We start from the raw sequence: 18,460 nt of genomic DNA, 5'->3' as shown, positions 1-18,460 counted from the left end.
GCTTACGATAGCCTGTATTGCTGAGGTTACTAACTGCAATATTTTGGACTAGTTGGAGTTTCCGTGGGCTGATGGCTTTATGCCCAGGCGTATTGCATCTTTGTAGTCCAGATGGGAGGTGACGAAGGCATGTGTAACTGAGGCCAAGTCATTATCTGCCAGGATCGAACAATCTCTTGGCCAGATGGAGACGACAGAAAGTGTTGTTTTGGGATGCTGCCATGTGAGAGCTTAGCATCAGTGCTGAATTCAGGAACTCCCTTAAACTATGGACTGAATTGACCAGCTAAGAGCATGTGCCCTCAAACGGAGGAGACTGCACCATGGCTGCAAACTCTTCCAAATGCTTTTCTCTGTCTATTGGTGTAACCTGCATCTTGTGCAGGTTCAGCTTCAACCAACTGTTCTTGATCCAGGAGCTGATCTTGTCCAAGCTTTGGGCCATCTTGGTAGTATGGTCATATAGAGTGAAAGAGAAGTAGAGCTGTACATCATCTGCATAATGTTGGTCCAACTCTGTGCAAATGAAACATTTGTCCATGTCCTGGTTATCTCCCATCTCGATTACAGCAACTTCTTCCTTTCTGTCCTCTTTGACCTCACATTTATCTCTCCCAGCCAGCTTTTAGTTTCTAAAATTATCTTCTTCAGCCTTTGATTGGACCACACCATTCATGTTGCATTTCTGTACACAGAGGAAAACATACGCTTTCAGTCAAAACATACATTTATTTTATATTATGGAAAACAGGAAGAAAGAACAAAAGTAAAGTCTCCATAGGAGAATGTGTCTCCTAAGACTCTGCATCAACTCTGCCTTTCACAGTGGTTCCCTGTGTCTGCAGGCAGCAGTGTTCATATGTATTTAAAGTTGTAGTACAAAGTACACTAGTCATGTAATTAAATGTGCCACAACTCCCCTCTTTAATCACTCTATTTGGCTCTCCTTTGCATACCATATTAAGTTCAAACTTTGCATCCTCATCTTTTAGACCTCACCTAACACCACTCTAGTCTTTATCTTGGGTCTTGTCTCCTATTGTTACCCATTTGTTCCCTTCACTACCCCCAATTTCTTTTTCTTTCTTTCTTTCTTTCTTTCTTTCTTTCTTTCTTTCTTTCTTTCTTTCTTTCTTTCTTTCTTTCTTTCTTTCTTTCTTTCTTTCTTTCTTTCTTTCTTTCTTTCTTTCTTTCTTTCACTGATTCAGACATCAATACACTGAAATGTCTAATAATGAAACACTTGAAATGTTTCCTCTGTCAGCTCTGTGAATTGAGATTAGAGCTGGCTGTGTTTCTTAGCATATGGTTTGAATTTTCATTTTAGTAGCTGATCAGACTATTGAGATTTACATACCATATCTCTGCAAACAACTGCTTTTCAGTTGTGAGCAAGTTCTGGTGTAGCATCTTTATACTGTGATAGGCTCAGACTTTTCCATTTTAGTATAATTGTAATTTTCTGAAATGACAGATTTTCAAAAACAATATTGCATGGATAGATTGAATTATGCTATGGTGTGTTTAGAGTGATGAAAGAATTATCTAAGTAGTTTCGCTATTTTACACTGTGTACTCTCTCTCTCTCTCTCTCGCTCTCTCTCTGTGTATGTACATGTTCGCGAATGTGTGCTTGCAAATGTCCTCCTCTCTCTGTGATATACCCATGTGCACCCCCACCTACCTTCAACATATATATGACGGTAGTAACCATGTGAAAAATTGCTTTTATGCTGTCCCTTTACGCACCTCACCTGCCCTTTTTACTCTAGTTCATCTAATTAGGACTACTAATGTTCCAATGCTCTGAGCATCCTCAAACAGCAGCCATTTTTTTTCACAAAATAACCTGCCAGAGAAGTGTTTTTCTTTCCCCCTTGCATGGGGATTTCCCCCGCTTCATTATATTGGTCTCAGGAGCAGGATGAGGCAATGTTCAGGTCTGAATCAATGACACTTTTAAAATCCAATATCTCTCCACACATCAGGCCTACCAAGTGAGAATTATACCTTTAGAAAGTAGAAAAAAGAGATTCCCAATGGCATGCAAAATACTTGCTTCTAACCTTATCAGACCCTGAGATGTCACACACAAAATCTGGGCATTATAATGTATAGACAAACTATTTTTGTTAATTTGTAGAGATTTGTAAATGTGGTTCCTTATAATTGTCATCTCCTTCTATGGCCTGTACAATTGGACTGGAGTGTAGTAACACATAATAAACATATGCAACCTTAATTCTACCCCCTTGTGCATTATATGTCTTCAGTTACATGATCAGATACTTTTCAGAGTAACAGCCGTGTTAGTCTGTATTCGCAAAAAGAAAAGGAGGACTTGTGGCACCTTAGAGACTAACCAATTTATTAGAGCATAAGCTTTCGTGAGCTACAGCTCACTTCCTCAGATATGCATCTGAGGAAGTGAGCTGTAGCTCACGAAAGCTTATGCATCTGAGGAAGTGAGCTGTAGCTCACGAAAGCTTATGCTCTAATAAATTGGTTAGTCTCTAAGGTGCCACAAGTCCTCCTTTTCTTTTTATGATCAGATACTGTTTTTCCCTGCAGGGTGTCTCCTTCATTCAGTTAAAAAGGGACTTGGGCAAGTCACTTCACCGCCTCTCTTTTTCAATTCTGTCCTTTCTTTGTCTTGTCTATTTAAGTTGTAAGCTCTTTGGTAGAGCTGGTTGAAAAAAAGGATATATTAATGAGTTTGTACACTTCTACCATGGGCCCGTAATCTAGGTAGGCGGCTTAGGCACTACTGAAATACAAATAATAGAAAAAAATGATAATTCACCTAAAAGGGGAGATCTAGGACAGAAGTATAACTACCTTTAAATGCCAACAGTAACACTTTAAACTTCATGCCTGTGTGTCAGCAACAAATGTACTCTACATGAACCAATAACGGAATGACATGAGAATAGCAAGAACAATAGGAAAATTATCTAACAGCATCATTTTAAATTTCATTGCAAGCTCTTCAGGGCAAGAACCATGTCTACTTCTGTTTGTACAGTACAAAGTACAACAGTTCCCTGATCCTGGTCATTGCCTCTGGGTGCTGGTGTAATACAAATATTGTAAATAATGTACTACGAGTAAAGATTGGAGGCTGTGCATGAAGGAAAAAGGATGGCTGGCTAAAAGGAAATAAATATTACAGTTATTGAAATAATGATGCAACTAAACCAGGAGCCAATTTTTATCAGCTGAGAAAGCACCAAGAGCAATGTATTTCAGCAGTATTAAAGAAATGAAGTAATCAGTATCAAATCCCACCGCTAATATTAGACGATAGAGAAAGGTTGGTTCAAAAAGGTGTCTCTGCCACTGCTGCTGGGTAAATGGTTCGACAGTTAACTTCTAAATCTTGAAAGCAGTGAGATTAAGTTGAGAATCTGAGGGTTGAACAAGATTTCCAACTTGCCAGTATGTAACTTAAGAAAGAAATGCAAGACATCTGCACCCTGTGATATGAGCCTTAAGTTGGATAATATGATCATGGACAATATCAGAAAAACTAGTAAATAAATAATAAATCTGAATATCATCAGGATTTTAATGTTACCTTAATCCCCCAGAGTGAATGCAGTAGGAATTCCATTTTGGACTTGATAGTGCATTTCACATAAAATGTGACGGAATGGCTATTTAATATCTCTGTGTGAAGGTTTGCATATTCAAACTTGTTTTATCTGTAGTGGTATGCGTTGTAAAATCCATAACCTTTACAGCAACAGTCTTATTTCAAGAAGTAACTTTTAGCTGCTGTTCAGATGGGAACTAGTAATTCTCTGTCTCGTTTTTATGTTCTCTGTGGTGGTTTTGCCTGAATAATGACTGCAGGATTTGGGTCTTTCTTTGTTTTGATAAATGTACAAAACTTTAACAGCAAGATGGATGCTCAGATGCCACCTTGATGGACATGGCATAAGAATCTAGATTAAAAGTAAGGCTCAAAAAACATTATGCTATCATATAATTCCAGGAGTTATAGGCAAGGGTAAGGGTTTGATCTGCATACAGAGTTTCCTTCCCCTACCATGGGCCCTCTCTTTGGGTTGGAAGGAACTGGGGTCTGGGGCTCCCTGATTCTCACCCTACTCGGTGTCTTGATTGGCTGCTGCAGGGATGCAGGGACCCTGACTGGTTTGGTGCTCTCCTGTTCCCTGAGTGGGGTCTTGAAATTTTTTCCAGGCCAGCAGCCATTTTGAGTTTGCTGTTACTTATCCTCCCTCCCTGTGGTTACTTTAGTCTGATCTCAACTTCCTGGGATGCAGAGGGCTTTTGCTAATTGTCTTTTGGGGTTATGAAGGGATTTTTTTTAATCTCCTTTCTGACTCATGAGGTTTGGTTTCCTGAAGTTTTATATAAAGTGTTTCTGTCGTAATATTTTCAGGAGTCCAGCATATAGGAGTTTGCAAAGTCCAGCTGGCACGTTGACAGTCCCGTAAGGCTCTGGCCGGTGGAGGGGCTTGGTATAGTAAGCAGGGTATGTTTCTCTAGGATTTGTGCATTCTAAGGCCTCCCTTAATCAGTTCAGCCATCACTTCACTGTGAGGTAGGAATTTGGCTGCAATGCCAATTTCCTTATCATTGCAGGGGTGCAGCTGGCTTACATTTTGATGTTTTATAGGTCCTGCAGTTGGTGTACAGGCCAGTTTTGGAGTGCAGTGGTATTTACCTGCTTGATAGCATTGGGGTGATTAAGCATTTTCTGATTCTAATTGTCTGGTCAGAGTTAATAAAATTAGGGCCTCATTTTAACCATATGTATTTATTCTGCGCCCTATTCAAGGTGCGTGTCAGTCATGTGCTCTTCTCCCGGGGTAAGAATTCTGCTGACTTCAATGGGAGCAGAATTAGGCCAATGCAGGGAGTGTTTGAAAATCTGACCCATGAATTTGAGTCAAAACTATGCAACCACGAATGATTTTATAAAAGTCAGGCATTTCAGGCTGCACCAATGTAAATAATACTATATGTGTTGTAAAATATTATTGTTTGGACTTTGATAGAACTAATAACCCAATTCCAGGTAGTTAAAGAAGGCTTAGAATTGGAAAAATGCATTTTTAAAAACATCTGTAAGGCAGTGGCAGTGTGAGTGAAACATATGATAATGTAAGAATAATTTAGAATTTATCAGTTCAGGTTCCATCACAATATAACACTAAGCCCAGTAATTTCTATCATTTTTGAAGCTGTAGATTTTTTCACATGGTGAAGATGTAAACCCATAGCCCCCAGAGATAATTTTTAAATGGCCTCTAAATGTTCATCTACTATTATTCACATTCACTTGCATAGGTAAATAGAATTTAGACATACAATCTAGATAGAGGCATACAGACTGGGTAGCTGAACATCCAGTTTGCATTTACAAACTACATTATTTACCTGTATAAATAACTGTGCAAGTTTGGGTGCATAAATTTAGAGGCTGATTTGAGGTCTCTGAAAATGTGGCCCACAATGAATGAGCAAAATGACTCACCTGTTAGTTCGTCAAATTTAGGGCCAAACTTCAGATCTCCATATAGGATTTTTTTTTGTTAGCCAGTCTTTTTTCTTGTCTTACATTTTGGGGGTTTCTTTGCTTTCAGAAAAGCAGTGAATCTCTGAAGTTTTTTCTCTGTCCATTGTATTTGGTAGTAACTCTCTTTTAGATTGAAGAGTGTTTCAATTGTTTTCATGCTAAGACATTATAGTTTCAAATTGTGCTACTTAGGTTGGATTCAACACATGACCCTCCAGGAAGGATCTTCTCTGGAGGAAGTTTTAGAGATTGCCCTTGAAAAGTATTTGGAAGATTTAAGCTATGTTAGCTCCCAAGTCAGTAAAGAACATGCTTTGGAGAAAGTCCTTAACAAAATGAAAATGGATTGGAAAGGTGTTTATTTTAGTTTTTCATCTTACAAAGACACAGGAATTCTTGTTCTAACAGCTGTAGTATGCATATAAAAGCATATGAATCTTAAATTGAAATGCTGAAGAAACTGTGTACAAAATCTTATTTTACCTTGTTAGAAGAGCTTTAATTAGTTCCTTTAATGACTGGAGGAGAGTGGTTTCTCTCGGTTTTATTTTCCCCCTCTAAACATGCATGAAACATTATCATCTCCCGCTGAAGCACATACAATATTTTAATTGCATTTCATTGTTCCCAAACCTAATTTGTTGAAAGTTAATTCTAATGATATCAGTGCCTGAGCTGAATCAGTGCTCACATGAGAGATTTGGTAAAATGAAATCTTTATACACAGTAAGTCCACCAGCTTTTTCAAACTACTTTTATTATCTGTCTTTAGGAAGATCTAATTTATTTTTAAGGGTGAGCTGCTGTTTAAAACATAAACATTACTACCAGTGAATGATAACTTTTTTCAAAGTACTCAACTCTCATGTATAAAAAATAACAAGGGATTCAAAAAGCTGTGTTTCTCAGAGTGATTTTTAAAATAGAATGGTTTGGTGATTGTGAATATTGGAATGGACATATTTTGAAGGCATCAAGTCTGGTTGAGCTATCCCCAGTATAATACCCAGAGTTGCATGTCTCTTCTGTGCTTTCCTTGAGCACTTTTCATTTTATTTTGAAAGGGTTTGCCATTTATTTATTTCCATCTATAGGATTTTAACAAGAGACAATAAAACTAGCACCTAACAGCTAACCCTGCTCATGAGAATCAACTCTCAACAAAGATTCTCCACCCCCACATAACCCTCATCCTCCTTCTGCTACATGCAAAGTAAGTAGATATTCTTTGTAGTAAGCCATGCAAGTGAACAACATTGGTTGGGCTAGAGCAGTGGAGGAAGTTCGTTCCAAACCACAGGTCTCTCATAGAGGATGCTGTAATCAAGATGGATCCAGCTCAGGCATCTCTACTGATCACAAAGACAGAGGCACATCTTAAGTAGGAGAGTCCCAAGCCATTTAGAACTTTATAGGTTAAAATCAATGCCTTAAACTCCATCTGGAAACCAGTAATCAGCCAGTGCAGATGGCCAAGTACTGGTGTGATGTGTAGCCAGTAGGAAGCACGCTTAAACAGACCTTCACTTTCACCACCTCCACCTCTACCATTTTAGGTTTATGGGTTGATTTAATGTGAAGTGCCATGCAGTGCACATTTCAGTAATCCAGTCTTCAGGAAACAAAGGCACAGATCACAATAGCACAAGGCCCGCATGTGAAAAAAATGGTTGCAATCTCCTGGCCTGACAGGTGAAAAAAGCATGCCTGACCACTGATCCTATATGATCATTTGGCAGCATCTGGGGATCTAACTTTGCTCCCAGATTCACAGATTTTAATTTGAGAAGGGACCAGTCTGATTTCTGCATTGGAGTTAGAGCATATCTTTCTATCCCAGTGATGGATTAAGCCCACTGTTAAACAGTCACATCTTATTTCCGGTTTCAGCTTTGAACTTTGCTGAGTTCAACTTCCAGCCCTCAACACTGGGATCACAGTATGAATCACAAATGTCAGGCAGTGTTTCATCCTCACCATTTCTTCTGGTTGCTTCTCGCAGCATGGAGACACTCAGATACAATGGCGATGGACAAGTATTTAAAAACCTAGATAGACGGCATCACTTCAGTCTTCTCTGGATCGAGCTTGAGCAAGATAGCTCCCATCCATGTCTCCCAATGGCTGGCTCGCTCAGTTGAGAAAGAGCAAGATGGGTGCTGTTAGCATACTGAAAATGCCATAAGCCTATCTTGTGGCAATCACCTGTGGAAATGGGAGAGATGGGACTGTATGCAACTCCATATAAAAGTGCCCTTTTGGGAATAGGAGCAATTGCCCCACACTGCCTTCTAGGGAATGTTCAACAAGAAAAGAACAAAACTATAAATGAGCAGCACAACTCACTCCTGCTGAAGGCCAAAGACAAATCAGTACCTCATTATTGATGGTATCAAAGCTCTCAAAACAAATAATTCTAAAAATAGTGAAACAGAACCTCTGTTAATGCCATTGAGCTCTTTTTAATACATCTAGTGCATGGAATCGCTCCTCTAGAAGTTGTTGTTCTTTGCAGCTATTAACACTGCTTGTTGGAGGAGTCAAGACAAATGTACAGGAACCAGAAGTACTAGGCTAGAAGAAGGCCACTTTTGCAAAGAGGAAACTGAGTAGGGACAGACAAAATATGGTGTCAAAATATGTAGACAGGACACTCTTTTAAAAAATTGAGACCTGGCTCCTTAAATTGTGATATATAAATAGTCCTCATTTTCAGCATGCAGGAGCTTTCCTGTGGAGAAATTTGTAGAACAGATGAGCTCATCATTGGCTGAGCTCAAAGCAAGAGAGTAACAGAAACTTAATTTCTGTGCCAGTCCTTCTGTTTGCAAAATAATGTTAGAGAAAATCAAAATATTGTTGTTATGTAGCCCACAAAGAATGTTGTGGGGGCTCCCATGTCTTTACACATCTCTCCCATTAAAGTATTAGATTCTCATTGTATTCCAAAGACTAGAAGACAACAGCAGACAGCTAATAAAATACTAATCTAAGTCTTAAGGCTGAATTTGAGGAGTCCAGTTAAATTGGTTTAATCCCTCGTATGTGATTTGTTTCCTCCAGTATATGCAAGAGTGTTTGTCTTCCTTTGAAGCTTCCTAAATTATTGAAGAAGTGTTGTGTTTAGGAGCCCAGGTGTCTCTTTTCCTCTAAGGAACAGCCCCAGTTCAGCTGAGAGTATCAACTGCCATTAACGGAACAATTCACAATCCTTTTCATTCCTTGCTACAGCTAACCCTTTCTGACTTGCTTTAAAGGCTTTGTTGGTCGGAAGATGTATGTTCCTCTCACTTGCAATTTCTTGTTGTTCTGAATGTTTTGGGCTTAAGGGGAGGGAATATGGCCATACGGAAATATCTTCCCTATCAAAGTGGAAACAGTTTTAGTGAGCCTTTAAGCAGGTCCCATAAACATAATACAGTAGATGAACTCTCACAGCCGTACTTTAAAGCCTGTTAAAAATGTCTATGCAGTGGATGCAGAGCAAGTGCACAGAGAATAGTGTTTGTGTTATGACTGGAAGATGAATGACTTCTTAGTGAAAGAAAGTCTAATGTTAATTAAAACTTTTTCAGGGTTTGGGTGAATAATACCACATTTGTGGTGTTAAATCGCCTGTCATTTTAATTGCATGAAAAATGGACTGTGTAATGTTAGCAAATGTTCATATTGATTACAAGCCTCTTGTGTATGCTAACCCAAAGAATTAAATGTTTTGATTGTTTTTTTTGCAAAACAGCCATATTGATTATAAAGCTTGTACTATGAATATGTTGAAGGTCATTGTTACAATCTTTTACAGGGAGGACTGTCACCTTAAAGCAAAAACAAACAAAGATAAACAAAATCTACCTAAAATTGTCCAGAAAATCTTATTGTACTTACTGGGCTTCAGATGTATATTTCCAATTCATAGGGAGTTCACTGAACTCCCAGATCAAATACAAAAAAATTACACCAGGTTCTCTAGGAGACATATGCATTCTCTCCCTTTTTGTCTGCCATAGAGAAATAAGGCATATTCTCTCAATAAAGCAAAGGACAAGCTGAAATGGTTCAAACTAAAAAGTTACCGAAAACTGTAAGATATTTTAGAATAGGAAACAAACGGTAGGTCCTGTCTGATCCATCTGGCTTGCCTCCTCGTATGTCAGTCTGTCTCTCTATACCAAGTCGATAAAAATGATTAGAGCAGACATCTCACAAATGTACACCCTTAAACCATGAAGCGGTAATGCTGTGCAGGAAAATTTTTTCTGACCTTTTCAAATTACATCCAACTGCCTGGGGAATTTCGCAGTGACTAGAGGTAATAAAGTTCAATCCGTTTTGCTGGTTGGCTTCAAATTTAGCTCCTCAGAAGCCCTAACTTATCTGTTCTTTTTATCATGGCCTTGGCATCCATTCAGTACTGTAATCCATGCATCTAATCTTTTTTTCTCCCCTCTCAGGTTCTGCTGGAGGATCACATTGTGAAAACTATGGCCATGAAAGGCCCTCCATTTATTGCACCCTTCAAACACGAAATATTAGCATGGGAGGCTAAGCTGGTATGTTGCCTTTTGAGAGGCTCTTGTTGAATTTAATTAGCTTTTAGATTTCATCTCCATGCTACATCTCAGTTTTCAGCACCCTATGAGATTTATGCTTCAGTAATTTTCATTATATAAAACTTTTCAAAGTTTGCGGTGCTACTTGCACTGTGTAGAATGTTAAAAAGGAGGGGGGGAAGCATAAAGTTCTTTATGTTAAATTGATTTCACTTTAGTTTTTATTGTGTGAGCCCAAATGCAATAGACACAGTCATCCGGTAAGTAAGTGAATCATCCAAGTGAGACTCACAAACAGGCAGCTGTGCTGGCCCATTCTTCATTGTGCTTCACAAAGTAGAGCAGAAAACAGAAGTTGAGACCACTTTCTTTTAACTTTGTAAGCATATAGTGGTGTTGAGTGATTTGTATCTGGTAACAGCTCACTTTATTTTTAATATGTGGTATAAATGGCATTTATTGGATGTGGTAAGGGAACACGTACATTCCTCATTGCTTGCAACAAATGAAATTTCATGTTTGTTGTCTCCAGCATGACTAATGCAGGAGATTATGGAAACCTGGCTGCAAGTTCAAAAGGCCATGGTGACCATGTATTGCTCACACGATATATGTAACCAAATATCAGTAGAAGGAAAGCACTTTGAAGTTGTCAGTAGGAACTGGTAAGTTTGTTGTTGTTAGCTAGTTAGGGTCTGATTCCCTCTCCACACCCTCTTTTTCCAGAGCTGCTTTTTGGACTCAATGAAAATTCTGCATGCAAGTGGGTATGAAGAACTGGGCCCTTATTGCAGTAGGTTCTCCTTAGCTTTGCTTAATCTTTAATTGTATCAGTCTAAAACAGTTACTACTTTTACCTTAATTTTCAGTAATGATAAAATTTCTCTTGAATGTAAATATAGCTAGATCTATATATGCATACTATAGAACAGTAGTTTTCTAAACTTTATACCATGATTTTTTCTGAGGTGTTCTTTTGGCCAATGGTTCTGAAGTGAAGGGAAAGATGGTCTACTGAATAAAACACAGGACTAGGAATTTGGAAATCTGTGCTTTGTATATAGGTCTGGCATACTGTGGTTGTGCCTCTTAGTTAAATCATTTAGTCATTCTGTGCCATGGTATTTCCATCAGTAAAAACAGGGATAATACTTTTACTGATGTATATAGTTATTATTATCACTACCGTTGCTATTACTCTTATTGCTATTTTTTATTATTATCATGCTCCCATGCCTCAAAGGGATGTAGTGAGGCTTACTTATTTAATATTTTTGAAGTGGTTTGAGATCCTCAGTTGGAAGGCAATATAGAAGAGTAAAATAGTATTATAAAGCATTCTTGATTTGTAAGAAAATATTTTGCATGTCCAATTGTTTAATCTACTTCCCTTTTTTGCAAACAAGATACCTTAGAAAAATGAGAATATCAAGTAAAAGTTTGAAGAAAAAATACGAAGTCACTGTAAGGAAAAGTGTGTATTTTTCTTTGAGGAACATGATTTTTCTGAAGCATTTCCCAGGACATTTTTTCTTAAATTAAAAACCAAAACCCCTTGCCCTAAACTTTTCTTCACTATAACAAATCTTTTGCTGGCATCACATAGTTCACTCTCCTTATGTGTTATCCCCTTTTTCCCCACACTGTGTCTTGTCTATTTAGATAGTAAGCTCTTTGGGGTGGGGACTGTCTGTTGCTCTGTGTTTGTACAGTGCCTTGCACAATGGGACCTCATTCTTGGTTGGCCCTGAGGCACTGCCTTAATAAACATAATTAATAATCAATTGTGTTTTGAAGCCCCTTTTGACATGTCAAAAGAGAGGGAGAGAGACTGAGTACTCGTATTTCACCATTACAACTGCAAGTCTAATCTTACTATGGTTTTATGTCCTATAACATATGTTTAATGGTCTCAAAATGGAATCTAGTAAACTGTGGTCAATATCTAAAAACTGTCACTGCAATGAGCACTCAGTGTTTTGGCATCTGTCAGTTTCTACTAAATAGGGTGTAGTCTGGACTAGTATAGAGTATAGCCTAACCAGTTCATTCTCCATAGCTTAGCTGAGGGTTTGTGCAAAAATTGGAGATTTTACATCTTATTTTTAATCACATTGCTTCCATACTACTGATGTTTGCAATGTTAGAGATAGTGGGGTACATTTTAATCTGTAGGACAGCCATATTTCCAAATTACTCTGGAAAACAGTCATAAAACATGGTGAGAATAGTCCACTCGCACTGATTCTTACATTTTGAAAGTAGTTTAAACAAAATAACTGCCCCCCGTTGAGTAAAACTTTCTTCTTTACATGGTCATTGTTTTACTGCCTTGATTTCCTGTCCACGGAAAGCAGGCTGGGTACATGGATAGTCCAAAATTATTTTGTAAGGAAACAAGGTTACCCAGTGGCATCTTTCTTTTTCTTTCGCTGCAAAGTTTATCTCATCTAAATCTAGACTCTATGGTGAATATCCTTGCTACACATATAACATCAAATACAGTTATTATATATACACACACACACACACACACACACACACAGAGTAAATGTATTTTACCACCCTAAACTAATTGGTACTAAACTGGAGCTTTTAAAAAACAATACATTTAAGATAATATTTGCTCAGTGCAGTCAGCTAAATTGATTTTTATATTGATGTGTTTGTTTAATCTCACAGTTTTGAAACTTCTGTAATACACTTAGGTTTATTTCTTCATGGAAAGTCTTTACTAGTCTTTATTTTGAGCAAATTAGGCTTCTCTTGGTACTACAGCATTAGATTTGCCTCCTGATACTGAGATCAGCAACCTAAAGGACACCTTGTTTGCCAAGAATATCAGAACACTGAGAAATGCCTTATGGCAGTAGCAAGCTTTAGAATCTCAAAGTAAGGTCACCAGTGTTGGCTGTATTTATATATCATCTTGCAGTATGCGCTTTGAAAAACGTAGGCAACATCTCAGTTATTTATTATGACCCCTCTCATAATATTTTAAATGGTAATACATCGGGGTGGTATTATTTTGAGTTGCATATAAGATTTTAAGACTGTCACAATATGAGTTTTCTTTTAATGCACATGTGTGTTAACAAGCTTGTTTTTATATTTATAACCATGAATGTTGCATGGGTACAGTTCTGAGGGGCCTTTAGCTTTTCCTACCACTCTGAAAGTTTTCAGCCTCATAAGTATTTAAAATAAACTTACACTAATAAGTAGAAAGGATTTCTCATTCATTTTCACATCGTTCATCATATTTTGTCAGTTGTTGACTGCATCTGTTGCATAAAAGAAACTTGCGGTGATGTCTAAATCTGTAAATTTCATTTTTTGGAGGTGTTTGTGTAGCGGCAGCTTTGACTTATTGCCAGTACTAGAGTAGAATGTATTTTTTCATTCCTGATTTACAATATTGAAATGTTGTGATGGCAGCGGTAAACTGGTGGACAGTTATACATTTTTGCAAAATAATGCATTTCAGTTTTACCTCTTTGCTTCAGTCCAGAGAAGAACATACATAGTGGATCAATATTTTATTAAAAGAAAATCCTGTAGACTGTGTTCAAATAGTACAATCAGTGATGCTAAAACATGAGATTGCACTGTGCACAGCAAAGGACTGATGTGTTGTCTGGCTTTGTTGTTGATAGAGCATTCTCTATTGTCTTATGTTATTTCTATTTTTATCATTAGTCCATGAAGTCTTAATAATTAGCTCTGTAATTTGCCAGAAAAACATGTTGATTTATTGAACTGGCTGAAGCAAAAAATAGCAGATCAATCTGGCATTGTAGGTTAATAGTACAGAACAAAGCACAGTCATAATTAGATGAGAAAAGGACTTTCCTTGTTCATTCCACTTTATAATAAAAAGTCCCTCAGCAAAGTGTCTTAGAAAATAATGCATTCAGACTGAGTGGAATTACCGCCTAGCAGATTCTATTTATCTGTAGCTTAAAAAGCAGCTGCGTTTTTGTAAAAAGCAATGAATGTGGCAGTCCTACTTAAAGGTAGAAGAAAAAGAACACCCCTTGTTTTGTAATAAGGGGATTTTCAATTTAAAAGAGAGAGAGAGCCTGTTGTGTGAAGTATGGTTATTACATTCACTGTATTCTATCTCACCCACCAGGAGGCTAATAATGAAGGAGTCAGTGAAGGAGGCCAATGGCATGAGGGTTATCTCACAGCCCCAGATGCTGGATAAGTTGAAGGAGGCAGAATCGCTTTTGGATGACATTCAGAAAGGCCTGAATGATTATCTGGAGAAGAAAAGACTATTCTTTCCAAGGTAAACAGTCCATTTCATCTGTTGGCTATGGGCATTGATATAAAATGTGTTTATATAAATATCTATAAAGTTCATTTTTTATCACCTTCAGGTTTTTTCTTTCTGTGCCACGATGAGCTCTTAGAAATCCTTTCTGAGACAAAGGATCCACTCCAAGACCAACCACACCTAAGTAAATGCTTTGAAGGAATTGCCAAGCTCACTTTTAATCAAGAGAAAGAAATTACTCACATGAAGTCAGCAGAAAATGAAAAAGTAGAGCTCGTGCTGCGAATAATTCCAGCAAGTGCCAAGGGGCTAGTTGAGAAATGGCTTCATGAGGTGAATATCTTTAGCTCTTACTTAGGGTTTAGTTACTGTATAATCATTTTCTCTTTTAGGAGCAAGGAATATCATAAGCATATTTCCTAACTAAATAGCTCTCTGAGAATTTACCAGATTATTTAACAGATTGAATATCAGCCTTATTGTTGTTGTTTATTACACCTAGTTGACATGTGCAAACATGCAAAAATTAATTTTAATAAAGAGGTTATCAGTGTGTGAGACAGTTAATAAAAGTGTGTGTGTCTGAAAGCATATATGTGACTATATGTTCAAGTCTGTATATATGTATTTTTGTTGTCTTCTCCCTGTAATTTTTGTAGTTTGGAAAGATAGACTTTTTTTTTACAAAGCAGTTTAAAGGAACGTGAAGAGATTTTTTGCACACCCCTCTCCCCCAAAAAATCTTTATTTTCAATACATATTAAGCACAGGGAAGAGAAATATTTAATTAACAATATACTAACCTTTCTCCTTTGGGCCTATGATCCAAATCAATCCGTTTCAGTGTGAAATTAGTTTGATGACCTTTTTTGTTGGCTTTATTTTTACCTTCCTCTGTTACACAATCAAAGTGGGTCCTTCCTCTGATATACAATTCTAGGCCAAGTCCACTTCCAATCTCTCCTCCTTTCTTTCAAGACAGAATCAGCCCCAGGTACACATCTTTCCTTTCTGTTGTTATTGCAGGCACTGCTTTTACCCCATTAAATCTCTACCTTTACCTCTTGCCTCTCTCTTCACTTCAGGCTGTCAGCCAACCAGGGTATACAACTGAGAAAAGCAATACCATATACTAGAAAGGGAAAAAAGGAAAAACAAAACAAAACCAAAAAACACACACAGAATTTTTTTCCAAGATGGACTCTGCTGCGGGGGGCGGGAATTTGTCAAAGGAACTGAGAGTGAACTTTAACTGAGAGTATTACTTCTGTTATGTGCCGAGTTTCTGCTGGCCGGGTGAGCAAAACAAAACAGCTCAAGTCCTCTCATGATTCCATGTTTCTCACATAACTGAGCCACATATCACCATGCCAACTTAGAATTAATCTTTTTTAAAGTGACTGCACGCAATTTAAAACAGTTCATCACAGTTAGTCAGGGGAGGATAAGGACAGAGCCTGCTTAGGCACAAATACTTCCTTCCCTACTCTCCAAAGAAAATTATTAAACTTTATTTTTGTACTCATTTTCAGCACAATGTTATGTTCTTCGGAAAAACATTGGAGTTAGAGAGCTGTGATAGGTATGAGATATGCAGTTATGAGGAGCCTAGGAAAGGCAGATCTCACCATACCGGAAAACCTGCTGTATGTTGTTTAGTTCTCTCTCTCCAACAAAAGAGAGAGAGAGATAGGGAGATGAGCAGCTGTGTTTATTTTAATACATCTCATTTAACCCTCACCGAAAAACAAATGGAAAGGTTTGGGAGTGCATTAATCTGGACCCAATTAGCATCTCTTTCTCCCTCAAAAGTGCAACCTGTGATTAATGAATATAAAGTAGAGTTTCATATGCAGTCTTTAAATCATTTGCATGTTTTATGCATGATAATTGAATTTATTTATGCACTTCCTTTCATTTAATGATTTCCTGCTCTTTCCTGTGCTATCCACATTGTACTACCCAAGAAACAGGATTTGATAGGCAAGCAAGGATAGGAGTAGATAAATAAAACCGAGTAAATTTGTAGGTCTAATGTCAACTGCAAATAAAAATTAATGGGTTAATGTAAAATATTTCAGTTAAAGTATATGCTCTTAGCCTTTTCAGACACTTTGGATATTGCTTAGTATGCTTGTAAATGTACAAGCAAAATTATTTTCAAAAGGCCATGAAAGGCAGTTAAATTATTGTATTGACATTTCTATGACCCTGGAGACTTGTGTTTCAACTTGGTCAATTAGTAGTAATAAGATAATCAGAAGATGAATAGTAATTACATTAATAACTAATGGTATTCAGCCCAGGACCTAGAGAATCAGTCTGGTTTAGAATATAATAGTACATTATAATTTGTCTTATTCAGTATTTGATCAGTAGAAATATGAGCATTGGATGCCTAGTAAATTTATCATAGGCAGGATGTATAAGTTCTAGAGATCAGTTTGCCACATTACTGGCCCTGTGATTGTGCCTGTAAAGTGACATAATGGGGAAAATTGCTTTTTTCCCCCCATTTAAGGTCAGATGTCCTAGTGATTCCATGGTGCTGGTGTCTGAATTCTTTACAATGCAAAGTCCATCCTTGCGATGGTCATGCCAGGAAGCTACTTTGGGAAAGGTTTTTTTTTTTTTAAAAAAAGGATTCTGGTAGTGTTTCTCATAGTTTTGATTTGTGCCAGTGCTTCTCTTGTCTCTTGTCTTTCCTTCTGTGTTTAAAGATGTATGTGGAAGTGATCTTTTTCTGTGGTGTCCTGTCTTTTTCAGTGACTTAATTGGTTGTGTGTTGTGATTGTTTCCTGATCTTTGTAGGTAGGAATGTCTTTAAAGGCTAAAGTTCTGTTAATTTGTGATGTAACAATTTCAGTGTGTTTCTTGTCATTGAAATGTAGTTTAAAATGTTCAGTAATGTAGCATGAAATTATTGGTTAGTTTTGAAATGGTTGTGAAATCATGTGAAGAAAATAAGTATTGCATCTGATCAAGATAAATTCACTCTAGTGTTTTATGGCTTTTTATTCCTATGTGATAGTAATAAAGTCTCATGTAGGGATGGAAGCCATGAAATACATTGTGAAAAATCATCAACTAAGATGGGGCCATGAGTATAGAAAATGGTATAGTTGTAGAGCTACTGAAAATTGTTGGAAAATGATTTAGTATGTCACCATGTTGATTACCATGTTTGCATTTTATTTCTTCATCCCTCACCCATGTAGTTTGGCAAGTAAGGAAATTAGTTTATAACAGGTTGATTCACCTTTACATAAATGTTAAATGTTTAAATTGTTTATACATTTTTTTTATTTTCTACTCAAAATAACACTGTACATGAAACGCTAAACTAATTAGTTAATACTGTTATAAAAAACAACAAAACAAAACAAAAACCCAACTTGTGAATTTCCAAATTCACATTATTGCTACCTTGATTAAGAATGAAACAAACTAAGGTATCCCATTAGTCCAGGGTCCAGGTTTTTTTACTCCCACACTCAATAATAGACATGAATGATGAGCTAGCATGTAAATAATAATTCTTTTTCTATTGACATGTTTTTCTCAAAGTATACATTCTCTTCTTTTCCTCTTCTGGAAATAAGACAAGGGATTATAGCTCTGAGGGCAGAAAAAGCACCTGTGAGAATGTTCATAATAGTGCCAACATCCCATATATTGCTTTACTATCCAAGTTTTGTCAATCTTTGTATATCTTTCTGTCTTGGGTGTCATTTTGTTTGTGGGATACTTCTGTGAATGTGAGTCATTCTTATATAACTAATTTATTTTTACAGCCTTCTTTCTGTATTCTTTCTCAATGCACATTAATAAAAATATTTTTGTTACTTTGCCTCTTTTATTTCTCTGAAAAACTGTGGATTTCTTGTCTGTTTTCAAAAAAGGGATACACTTCCATTAATTATAAATAGGCAAATCCTCTTCTGATATAAAACCCTGGAGACAATTAAGTAGAAAAGATATTTCCCCCTGTATTTCAATAGGTTTCTCACTTGTAACTTACATGTTTTTTTAAAAAATAATCGTTAGTGTGAATAAAATAACACCCCAAATATTTTAACC

At 37.0% G+C, this 18,460-nt stretch overlaps 1 long non-coding RNA gene across 1 annotated transcript in view; it reads left to right on the top strand.

Moving 5' to 3' along the window:
- LOC311513022 overlaps positions 1 to 14,870 on the top strand; it is an 86,969-nt gene extending 72,099 nt beyond the window's left edge. The window contains exons 10-12 of the long non-coding RNA XR_014709630.1: positions 10,000 to 10,098; positions 14,234 to 14,392; positions 14,484 to 14,870. This is a non-coding gene — a long non-coding RNA (uncharacterized lncRNA). The remainder of the gene's footprint in view (positions 1 to 9,999; positions 10,099 to 14,233; positions 14,393 to 14,483) is intronic.
- Positions 14,871 to 18,460: the final 3,590 nt, after the last annotated feature.

This window comes from Lepidochelys olivacea (genome assembly GCF_965140295.1).
Source record: "Lepidochelys olivacea isolate rLepOli2 genome assembly, chromosome: 1".
Taxonomy (NCBI): domain Eukaryota; kingdom Metazoa; phylum Chordata; order Testudines; family Cheloniidae; genus Lepidochelys; species Lepidochelys olivacea.
Note: the sequence above shows the minus strand (reverse complement) of the source record. Positions and strands in the feature narration are given on the sequence as shown.